Genomic DNA, 12,629 nt, shown 5'->3' on the forward strand with positions numbered 1-12,629 from the left:
CCAGTGGTGTTTTCCTGTTTGGATGAGCACAGCACAAGAAAGAGGGTGCAGATCATGGGAAAAGAGTGAGAGTTTCCCAGGAGGAGCCTATTACTCAGACTTTCCCCTCTGATGGTGTCAGGTGCCTCTTTTAAGAACCCTAACTCACACTGCTTGGAGTTTAATTTTAGGCTCATGCTTCCCACATATGGCTTTTGTACTGTGGGAAGCCTTCAGACATATCACACTTAATCTGTTTATCCTTACTCATTTTCTTGCCATGCTCAATATTTGTTTTTAATCAAGAACAACTTTCCTGTCTTGCGCCTTTGTCCGTCTGTGGGGTAACGCACAGCTCTGCTCCAAGGAGTCACTCTGTGCTGGTTATGTCAGGTCAGAGTCACGTCTGCAGATCTGAGTGCCCACACAGTGCTTTCTTCTGCCATTCCTGAGCAGCCAGCACAATTCTGAGGCAGTCTAATGATTTTTATCTTATTGTGCCTCATGACAAATAAGTTCCCTATATTCGGCAGCTGTGTAGCACTTTGGGGGTACTCAGAGGACTTTTCCTAGGAGAGGATTTAGTTTGAGTGATGCTGCCAATCTGCTCATCAAAAAACCACAGCAAATAAAGATTGGTTCCTCAGAAGACAGAATGAGCTTTGCAGCTGAGTGCTCTACAATCAGGATTAAACTCACCCAATTTAAACACAATTTAGGGGAATATTTCACCCAACACAAGTTCTGTCAATTTCAGTAGTAGCTGAAAAGTATTCTTGGATCTGAAATACAGTAAACTCAGAGCCACAAGCATGTTTTGCTGGAGTGGTTGTGCTCTCATGCAGCAGTTGACATTGCCAGGGCAGGAGTACCTGGAAGACACATGCAGAAGATTTAGTTCTGTAAACCTCAGAGTCAAACCAGAGGAAGAATTGGATTAAAACAAAATACACTCTTGTTTCCCTTACAACCACTTGAAGCTGTGATGGAGAGAAATTCATACATTTGTATGAATGCCTACAGCATGAGTTGTATATTAGCACAAATAACTTATACCAGAGTGTCTCTGTGAAAAAAATAAGGGAAAAAGGTGTATTTATTTGTATATATGTGTGTATATACGTATGCACATGTATATGTATATATCATATTAAAATGTGATGACTGAAAAAAACATATACATAGGTTGTGCTGAAAGTAATGCCTCCTGTTTATTTCCATGGAAATTGCAACAATTAAAAGAGCATAATAATACTACTTGATAGAGCAAATTCTCAGCTACAAAACATTATTTTTCAACTGCTCATCACCATTAGCTATGCATTTTCACCAGCAATGAACCTGAGCCTGCATGCCATGTTCATAACAATCTGCACCAGCAGAAGTGACCCACTGTTGCTATCACCACTGCTGAAATGCACTACCCACAGCCTCACTGTGCTCACATCCACTGCCTGGTCTCCATCAACATTCAGTATCAATGAATGTCAATGAGTGCCATTTTTTCTGCATGGAGGAATTCGGTGACAAACATCTGTCACAAGGAAACAAAATGTAATCTAATGTTGGTGGAAAGGTTCAGCCTCTACTGCCATACCACCAAAATATGCCTCTGAAATCAGTCATCATCATAGAATATGTGGCATTACTTTTGGAGCAACCTGTGTGTATGTGTGTGCATGTTTGTGCATAAAAATCACACTTTCATCTATTGTTTTTCATGAATTGGCTATTTCATGTTACGTGTGGTATGTTAGGAAATATCTCACACACATACCAGATAATTTCCTTGTCAGGATCACTGTTGAGGAAATATCCCTATGTTTTTCAGCACTTCTTTTTATTATTTGGTGAAAGAGCAGAGTGAATGAACCCATGCTCCCAGCAGAGCTGCCTGGGTGGGATGGATGTCACAAACAGCCTCCTCTTGGATGCTGCCATGCACCAGAACTTTAAAACTGTTTATCTTTTACTTTCCGAGAGGTACTTTCTCTTACTGCACACAAGATATCCTGCATAAAGAGCATGGCCTGGATAGGTCAAGGCTTATGTGAGGTATAACCGTACCTAATTTCTTTTTTTCTCCTGCTCACACAAACTATCCTCTGAGGCTCTTCTTTTAATGTCATTTGTGCTTTGGTTTATACAGCACACTTTCCCCATGAGGCCATATTTTACAGCGCCCTACCCTAGTGATGGATTACTTATTCTCCGGTCCTTGCAGTACCAGATCAAATGTGGGTAACCAAGAGGGGTGGCAACACAGAGCTGTGGTGGGACAGTGGTAGTGCTGAAGAGGAAAAATGTTACTTACGTCTTATTTTTCTGAAAGCTGCTATTCTGTGACAGCTGGGGAAGAGATGACTGCACAAAACTCAGAGACTAACCAAAGGACAAGTGGGAAGGGAGGAGACCGTTTCCCTATTGTTAAAGAGCTGTCCCTGTATTAGAGTGTCTCCCATTAAGGAAACTGTTTTGCTTTTGGCTTCCACGGATACTCCTGTAACTCAACAACTACTTACAGCTGTAAAAAAGTAACCACTGAAGACTCAGAATCACAGAATCACAGAATCGCAGAATCGTAGGGGTTGGAAGGGACCTCCAGAGATCATGGAGTCCAACCCCCCTGCCAAAGCAGGTTCCCTACAGCAGGTCGCACAGGTAGGCATCCAGGCAGGTCTTGAACATCTCCAGAGAAGGAGACTCCACCACCTCCCTGGGCAGCCTGTTCCAGTGCTCCGTCACCTCACTGTAAAGAAGTTCCTTTGCACATTTGTGCAGAACTTCCTATGCTGCAGTTTCCGGCCGTTTTCCCTTGTCCTGTCTCCACTCACCACTGAAAAGAGTCCGTCCTCGCCACTCTGCCCCCCACACCTTGGATACTTATAGACCTGGATCAGGTCCCCTCTCAGTCTTCTTTTCTCAAGGCTGAACAGACCCAGTTCACTCAGCCTTTCCTCGTAGGAGAGATGCTCCAGGCCCTTCACCATCTTTGTGGCCCTCCGCTGGACTCTTTCCAAGAGATCCCTGTCTTTTTTGTACTGGGGAGCCCAGAACTGGACGCAGTACTCCAGATGAGGCCTTACCAGGGCAGAGTAGAGGGGGAGGATCAGCTCCCTCGACCTGCTGGCCACGCTCTTTTTAATGCACCCCAGGATGCCATTGGCCCTCTTGGCCACAAGGGCACACTGCTGGCTCATGGCCAACCTGTCGTCCACCAGGACACCCAGGACCCTCCCCGCAGAGCTCCCTCCAGCAGCTCATCCCCTGACCTGTACTGGTGCATGCAATTATTCCTCCCCAGATGCAAGACTCTACACTTGCTTTTGTTAAACCTCATCTGTTTTTTTTCTGCCCAGGATGACTCCAATCATCTGACTCACCAAAGGTGAGTGTGAGAAATGATACATGAAAAATCCATGACATCAGTATCACTTCCAGAGTTAACTTCTTCTGGTGTGTTTCAGATAGAGGCAAAAATGGCAGCTTTGAACTTTGATCTTCTTACATGTCATTAGATAAAGAGACAAGAATCCTAGGTTAAAATAAAGCATCCTTCTAACATACTCTTTAAGTTCATCTTTAGAAGAAACAAAACAAAGCCAGGAAGTTTTTCAGTCATAAATCAAAAACCTTCTCACGTCACATTAAGTCTTCGTGCCAGAGTTTATTTTACACATAAATACACACATATGCTCTGCCTGAACACCCGCAATTGCTGGAAAACAGATTCTGAAGAATTAAAACAGGGTGTAGGACCTGTCAGTAGAGCTTGGCTAATAAAAACTGCTTTTTCAGTTCATTGGCAGTGCTGAAAGAACCGCAATGCAGTTTGTTTCAGGTTGCCCCAAAAAGAGAATATTCAGTGTTTTGGATGAAGAGTGAAAAAAAAATCATTCGTAGATGAAAAAAAGGGCTCATTTTGCCTGGAAACCAATGTTTCAAATACTTCAGTGAATGCTGGAACACTGCTTTCAGTCATAAAACCATTTCATTTCATTTTAAAAATATCAACATTACAATATTTTTTCACTTTGTCAGAGGTTTTATGGATTTATTTTTCCCTAATTGGACCGATTAGACAATGTTGAAAATCTATCTATACTTATTTTTGTCAATATCTGTCAGCATTTTCTGGGAAAGTAAATTCCATCTTTCTGTCAAGCCAGAAACCACAATTTTCTACCTGCTTCTAATTTGTGTCACGGGTGTGATTCACCAATGACATGCAACTGTTATGAAATTACCAAGAATTCTCAGTCTTGCGGCAGAGTTCTAGTTTTTTATCCTTTTAAGGTAATCTTGTATTGAATTAAGAAAGAAGACACTGGGCTGTGCTATCTCCTTGGGGGATACCAGGCACAGAAAGGTTTTCCTCCAAAATATCAACTTAATCTCCACCAAAGATACATGAACTGTGGAACCTACTACAACTTCATGGCATCAATAAGCTTGTAAAGCCCAAGTGAACAAGTTCTTGGACGTCGTAATCAGCTCATGCTTTTAATGGCTGGAATTTTTCTATCTCTGAATGGATTCTTATCTAAAATACATTATGCAGTTCAGGAGAAAGCTATTGAAAATGCATAATACATGCTATTTTTTATTGAAACATTTTAGTTGTGGCACATATTCCAAGTTATTTGCTCTATGAGGATCTCTGCTAAAATCTAATTTGACCCTAGTAACATTTCCTTTTTATTTCATTTTTAATTTGCAGTGTATATAACTGATAAAAATGCAGAAGTTTCCTGTCTGTGACAGTGTGGCATTTGAGAGCCAGGGGGAATGGAAGTTTCATATACTGGGTAATGAATATATCCTTCAGCTTCATATTTCTTTCTGACATATAAATACACTTCACAGGGTGAGTCCCAGTTGAAGACTGGGCCCTTGAGTGTTTCCTCTGCATGAGATGCTGTGAAGCGCAATAGTTGTAATGTAATAACAAAGCAAAATCACTAAGCCTGGAGCAACCACAGTGTTTCATAACCCAGGCTATGAAGACTGTGATGATGCCAGTGCTGTCAAAGCTGGAGGTTGCATCTCAAACAATGGAGATAAGGTCTTTGTGAGAGTCAGCAATTATGCTAAATAGAATAACTGAGATACTTGTGTGTTTGTTCTTTTTGACAAGGTCTTTTGTATGACTAGGAAGCCCACAGTGCTTTTTGTTTCTCAGTAATGTCCCACAGGAACAGCACACTGGACTCTGTGGAGGAGGATTTTTGGAGGGTTACTCAAAGCGCTTTTTTGGCTGGAGGTTTTGCACAGCCCCAGGAGACAAGCACAGAGGAGGGCATGGAAAAGCAACAGACATTAAAAGCACTATCACATGTTCCTTTTCCATTCTCAGAAACCCTGGTAGCGTGCACTGCCCTGCAAGGAAGCAGTCACGAGGATGGGGGCAGAGGAAAGACTTTTGGTTCATCGAGGAAATCACTTCCCTCTGTCCCTCTCCATGGCAGACCCTCTAAGGGGATCTGAAGGGATACATATTTCCAGAGAGATGTGATATTGGTAAAATACAATGCCTTGTGCTACTTGACACACATAGCAGGCACAAGCATTAAATCATAACCACTGACGGGAAGGACATTTCTACCCTGCATAGGATCATCTGTTTGATTCTGCAGATTTACTACTAAGCCAACAGGGGTCTTGTGGAAAGGTCTGAATGTTCTGGTATGAGTGGTGGGGAAGGTTTACACCTGTGTTGCTCTGGACCAGTTTCAGAGGGCAGTGTTACTCTCTGATGTGATCACACTGTGGGCTACAGCTACTAAGAAAACAGGGATGTTCAACATTAGCTTGTTGAAAAGACTAGACAACAAATTAATTGAAATTAAATTATAAAGGAGCTTGTTTAATTTCCTGTTACTTATTTTCATTCTGTTGCTGCCTGCAGGTACCACCAAAATGCCAGCTATCTGATGGAGTTGACGCATTAGTGGTAAAATTACTGGCAGTGACCCCATGGTCGGAGAGTGCGGAAAACAAGAACAGAGAGCACCCACTGCAGAGAGGCAGTTTACATACATACATACGTATCTATCTATCTATCTATCTATCTATCTATCTATATCTGCTTTGCAGCTGTTTTTCATGCTTTGGCGGCACATATACTAACACCAAACTGATACAAAGAAGATTATATGGACCCTGCACAAGGACGACAGGTAAATTCATGAAGTATTCCATTTTTTTTTCCAGATCATGTGACATGTGTGGGATTACCAGAGGATCAGACAGAGATTTGGCTTGAACAACTTCATCTCCTTCTACAACCGAGTGATCTAGCGGATGAAGGAAAGGCTGTAGACATAATCTACCTAGACTTCAGTAAAGTCTTGTCTCTGTCTCCAACGGTATTCTGGAGAAGCCAGCAGCCCATGGCTTGGGCAAGTGTACTTTTTGCCAGGTAAAAAACCGACTGGAGGGCCAGGCCCAGGGAGTGACGATGAATGGAGTCAAATTCAACTGGCAACCAGTCACAAGTGGTGTTCCCTGTAGGTCAGTACTGGATCTGGCCCAGTTCAATATCGTTATTGACCATCTGGAGTTTGGGTGCATGCTCAGTAAGTTTGCAGATGACACCAAGTTGGCTGGAAGTGTCGATCTGCCTGGGGGAAGGAAGGCTCTACAGAGGGATCTGGACAGGCTGGATAGCTGGGCTGAGTGAATGAATTTCAAGAAGACCAAACACTGAGTCCTGCGCTTTGGCCACAACAACCCCAGGCAATGCTACAGGCTTGGGGCTGAGTGGCTGGAAGACTGCATAGAGAAATGGACCTGGGGTTGTTGGTTGATGCTCAGCTGAACATGAGCCAGCAGTGTGCCCAGGTGGCCAAGAAGGCCATGGCATCCTGGCTTGTATCAGAAATAGTGTAGTCAGAAGTACCAGGGAGGGGATCGCCTTCCTGTGCTCTGCAGTGGTGAAGCTGTACCTCAAGTACTATGTTCAGTTTTGGGCCCCTCACCAGAAAAAGGGCATTGAGGCCCTGGAGCATGTCCAGAGAAGGGCAACAGAGCTCTAAAGAGTCTGAAGCTCAAATCTCATGGTGAGCAGCTGAGCGAACTTGGATTGTTTAGTCTGGAAAAGAGGGACTCAGGGAAGACCTTATCATTTTCTACAACTACCATAAAGGAGGCTGTGGTGAGGTGAGGATCAGCCTCTTTTCTGAGGTAACAGTGATAGGATGAGAGAGAATGGCCTCAAGTTATGCTGGGGGAAGTTCAGATTGGAACCTTCTCAGAAAGGGTGGTGATGCATTGGAACAGGCTGCCCAGGGATGTGCTGGGGTCACTGCTCTTGGAGGTAATCAAGAGATGTGCAGATGTGGCACTGAGAGACATGGGCAGTTGGCATGGTGGCAATGGGCTAAAGGTTCAACTAGATGATCTTGTTGGTCTTTTCCAACCTTGTTGATTCTATGATTCTATGAAAATACTATGGTATAAAATAATCCTAGACACAGCTTTGGTGCATTGTCTTCACCTTGGACTGAGAGAGACTATTCCTGACATTGCTTAGTGCAGTTTGTTTTTTAATTTCATGGGTAACGTTGTGCAGAATGAAATCCTGAGCCTGTAAACAGGACCTATTGTACTGTAATGAGTGTGCTGGAGACCTCTGGGGGCTGTAGCGCCTTTCAGTGTGGATGAAATCTTGAAATGCTTTATCAAAATCCTTATTCTGTAAGAAGTATAAGGGAAAGAAGTGAGTGGGTGAGGGTTACTTGAAAGACATCAGAAAAGCAGCTATGGTACACTGTGCAAATAAGAACACCACTGGATGTATCAATCTGAATGCCAGAACATCAAGTTGTATGTGTATACATGTATATATATTGATGCACTTTTTATTAAGTAAAGTGAGATTTTGGTTTTCTGAAGACAAGTAGGCATATTTTGACCATGGCGAGAGATACCATTCCCTTTCACCTCCTGAAACCAACAGGACTCAGCAGAGGCAACCCCAGCAAGTATGGAAACAGGCCAGTGGTGAACGGGTGAGGCAGGTAACCCCATCCTCACCCTCCAAACCAGTTTCTGTCTATATAAAGAAATGTCTGAAGAAGAGTGGGAATCAACCTGCTTCTAGTGCCAAACCTTCTCAATTGACTGGATTATCTCTTTTTATGAATCTAACCCATCTGCAGACCCAGAGCCAGAAGGGATTTTCTACTGTCTTTTCTCTTCCTTGTGGTGGAATATGTCTGCCCAGCCCCCCAGGGTGCTGGAAGGAGGACAGACAGGCAGCTGGATCCTGTCCTTCCCACCCCTCATGTCCAAAGCCCACTTCCACAGTACATGCTGCCAGTGAGCATCATTCACTAACATACACAGCATGGTGCGATGTCTCCTTTGCTCCTTCCACCAGTGATGTGAGCTCAAAGCTGGTAAGTCTGATGCATTTGGATCTTGGTCAAGGAGAGGGTGGGACTGCAAAACTGTAAACATTGAGGGTGGGCAGATGGCCTGGGAGACCATCAGGGCTGTTCCCGGCTCTGAAGCTCTGAGTGAATCTGGGTCACCTCTGCAGCCTGCTCATTCCCAAGCATGTTGGGACCACCTCCCTGCTGGAGTGCTCCAACTCTCCCAGAGCTTCCCAGAGCAGCCAGCAACCTTGTGAATTTCAGCATTTAATATTGTTCTAATGAGTGGTTACAGCGGAACTCTTTTCTAGCCTAAACAAATTATTCCTTCTGCTTTTTCCTCTGTGCTCCAGCCCCTTGCAGTTCCTCTCTACCCTCTTCCCCAGCAAGGTCCAGTGCCAAGCCCTGGTGCAGGGCAGCTGCTTCAGCCTCATGGATGCTGAGCAGAGCAGAGCAATTGTTTACAGTGCAGGCTTCTATGTCCTGGAATGACATTTGCCTTTTGTACAACAGTATCACATTGTTGATTCATGCCTGCTCCCCGGTTTGCTCTGAGCCCCGCATCTCTTTGCACAGCAGTGCTGTTGGTCTTGCCAGCTCAATCTGATGCACATCAGAGCTTTCCTGCTCTCACTGAGTCTCATCCTCTTGATTTCAGATCACATTTTTATTTAGTCAGGACTATTTTGAATTCCAGTTTCGCCTGTGAAAGTGCTCTTCAGGTCTCTCCAAACTCACTGCTGAAAATATTATTGAAGCTAAGATATATCATATATTTACTGTGTGCCCTCTCGGTGAAACCCACATCTCAAAACCCTTCTATATCTGTCTCACTGTGAGCCCTATCCTTGGCACTGCCAGGAACAGCAACAGCATGCAGTGAGCGCATGGCCATTCCCTTAGAGCAGGCATGTCCAACTCACAGCCCACAGGACACATGCAGCCCAGCCCAGCTCACACTGCGACCTCCCTCTGTCCCTCACCATCATGGAAACTGTGAGACAAAGCCCAGCCCCACGGTACCAACTGAACAGCAGTGCACTATGAATCCCATCTGGGCTGAAACGAGGACCTGAGGAGGTCACAGTGCTGTGCTAACTCAAGTGATGACAAATAATTTTTTTGGATTTGGATACACTGGCTAAACACAGCCCTTTGAACAGTGAAAAATATGCAGCCTTGCTTTCTGTTTTGATAAAGAATTTGAAAACTGGTTTCAAGACTGATGAAAAATTACCTTTATTTTGGGTGTCTTTGTGACTCCATTTTCAGTTGACATAATTTACCTGCAAATTTTCTAACAGAATGTACTGCATTGCAATCAGATATTCAACTCAAAGGAAAATGTGATCATGCCTCTTTACCAGACTTTCATAAAAACCTTTTTTTCATGCAGCCCAAGACAATCCCTCTTTGCTCAGTGCAGCCCAGGCAAGCCAAAAGCTTAGACACCCATGTCTTAAATCAACCCATCCTTATAGGTCAGTTTTCATTGAAACACACGTTCCCAAAAAGCAGTTTGTTGCTTTGCAGTACACAATAATCACGGTGTCAGAGGAGGAGAGCCTGCTGCAAAGGAGCCGAAATCTACTGTCTCATACTGGGAGCTGAATTTGTCACTTAATAGAAGGATCTCCGGATACTGATCCAGAAGGGAACAATGCTTTCAGAACTGCAATCTCTAGCCTTATTTGTGGGATGCATCACAGAGAGTTAGCTGCTCCTGAATTTAAAAGACACGTACACCAGCATCCTCCTGTTCAACTCTCCTAAAATGCTTTCTGGTGGAATTCTCCCCCGTTCCCTTGGTGAGTTCTCTGAATTCAGGAATGACGTAATTTCCTTGATCTTTGCCTAGTCCCCAGCCACCTAATCCAGCACTACTTGCACTTACCCACCAGACTTAAACCTCTGTGTGATACCTTTTACAGCCACCTTCTTTAAAGATAAACATATGTTACAATAATAGTAAAATAACACATTATTCTTTCAGGCCTTCACACTCGTTAACACTCATCTGGATCTATGCAACTTTAGTTTTATGTCTCTAATTTTATTTCCATATATTTTAAATCCATACATAGGTTTTGGGGTTTACATGCAAGTAACTAATGCCTTTCTTTATGAATCTTACTGCTGGTGCACTTAACTGTGTGCATAGTACAAAACACAAGAGCAAATATCTTCCTGGGCACCATATGTTAAAGGAATAAAGTCCTGACTTAATGCCTTTGCCTTGCAGAATAGCACAGTCTTAGGTCATAGAACAAATACACACAAGTTCCAGAGTATTGTTTAAGCCAGTTGCCGTAGCAATTTGAAATTTTGTTCTATCGATGACTTAAAAAGGCGATGAAACAGCATGCTGCTTTTTACTTCTCAATTTTTCTGTGTTGGCAACACTCAAGCCAGAGTCATTTACTTCTCAAAGAAAAGCGCAACAAAGCGTCTCAGGCCCTTGGAAATTACTTTCTCATATTCATAGAGAAGAGCAGGCTGCTTTTTGCTCTTGACTGATTCTTTAAGCTTCGCAGCTTCAAACCAGACCACTCTGCCTATTTTTAGAGCCATACAACTTCATAATTTCATGGAAAGGATAAGTGCTTTAATGGGTAGTCACAGAAGGGTATGGGATGTGTATTGAGTTTCCTGAGCAGCAAGCACCAAGGCTGTTAGGCACAGCGCAGGAAGGAATGTATCATCCATAATGGATGGAGTATCCCTGAGCACAGTTTTGCAGTGTGGAAAGATAGTGTGAGTTTATCAGGGACCAGCAGAGATGAAGGCCAGGAACCTGGGCAAGCTTGAGGGCAGATGAACTGTAGGGTATGTGAAGGAATCAGGTGTTGGCTCTTATCTATGCTACCTCTTAATAATTGCCATGACTGTGACTCTTGTTCTCCTTATGATTTTACGATTCTTACTGGGACCCAATCAACTGACTAGTGAGAAAGTTACTTTGTTGCTTCTGCATCTTTTTCTGTGCTCTTAATAAACCACTGTACAATCCTCTGAGACTTCATCTATCTCCTTCTGCTTGTATACATGCAATAAAGCATGCATGCTTTGAGAAAAAGTTTATTTTGCATTTTCTCTGAAGTAGGCAACATTTTCTGTCCCTCTGTTTTTTGTTTTTTTTTCACTATATCCTTTGTATTCTCATTATTGAATCTATTGGAGGTGTCCTGCTAGGTAGTTTTTTCCATTACTACTTAATGTACAATATAGTTTCACTCTTGGCATTTTGTAATAGTAAGGCTCTGGAAGGAAAAAGAGAGGGTGTTTCAGTCCACGGTACACATACACATTGTGGTGGCTTGTAAGGCAGCAAACGGGTGGTCTGTGAATGGACTAAGGGGATACACAGATCAAAGCAGACCCATGCAGAACCCAGAAATAAATGAGCAAGGGGAGAACAGAGACTTCTAAATTAACATCTGAAGTTTAGTACCGCTTGTATTTGGCTGCAGTGGCAAAGTGAACTGGCAGCACTACACAGGCTGGATCTTGACTTTTTTTTCAACATGATGTATTTCTTTCAGCAGAAGGAATGTTGGATGGTATTGGCCATAGTGTTGTGTAAGAATGATGGAGACTGCGGCACTTTCTTGTGAAATTTGGTTGGTGCCTTTGTCTAAATGCTCTGGAACAGTGCAGTTGTATCCTTGATTGGAGGCCAATGCGAATTATTAAACTAGTGGCTGTCTGCTATGAAGATGCTGCATAAAGGCTTTTGTTGACAAAAACCGATAAAAGTGAGATTTGTCAGCTCCTGCACACCAGGAATTGCCCCTTATGTGAGCTTTGCTTTTTGCTTGGGCGTACTTACTATCTCTACAGATCCCTGGAGAATCACAGAATCATAGAAACACCAAGGTTGGAAAAGACCTAAAAGATCACCCAGTCCAACCATCCACCTATCACCAATAGTTATCCCTAAACCATGTCCCTCAACACAAAATTCAAATGTTGCTTGAACACCTCCAGGGTCAGTGACTCCACCACCGCCCTGGGCAGCCCATTCCCCGTTCCTGCTGGCAACACCATTCCTGATGCAAGCCAGGATGCCATGGCCTTCTTAGCCACCTGGGCACACTGCTGGCTCATGTTCAGCCAAGCATCAATCAATACCCCCAGGTCCATTTCCTCTACACAGTGTTCCAGCCACTCAGCCCCAAGCCTGTAGCATTGCTTGGGGTTGTTGTGGCCAAAGTGCAGGACCTGGCATTTGGCCTTGTTGAAACTCATCTGTATAACCAAGATGTTATAATT

At 43.5% G+C, this 12,629-nt stretch overlaps 1 non-coding gene across 1 annotated transcript; it reads left to right on the forward strand.

Annotated features, from left to right (window-relative positions):
• Positions 1-6,084: 6,084 nt before the first annotated feature.
• Positions 6,085-6,186, forward strand: LOC122156391. The gene has a single exon (XR_006167482.1). It is a non-coding gene; the product is annotated as a U6 spliceosomal RNA (small nuclear RNA).
• The last annotated feature ends 6,443 nt before the right edge of the window (positions 6,187-12,629 follow it).

Source organism: Centrocercus urophasianus, unplaced genomic scaffold, assembly GCF_019232065.1.
Source record: "Centrocercus urophasianus isolate 14NV4802_14NV808 unplaced genomic scaffold, USGS_Curo_1.0 seq_12, whole genome shotgun sequence".
Taxonomy (NCBI): domain Eukaryota; kingdom Metazoa; phylum Chordata; class Aves; order Galliformes; family Phasianidae; genus Centrocercus; species Centrocercus urophasianus.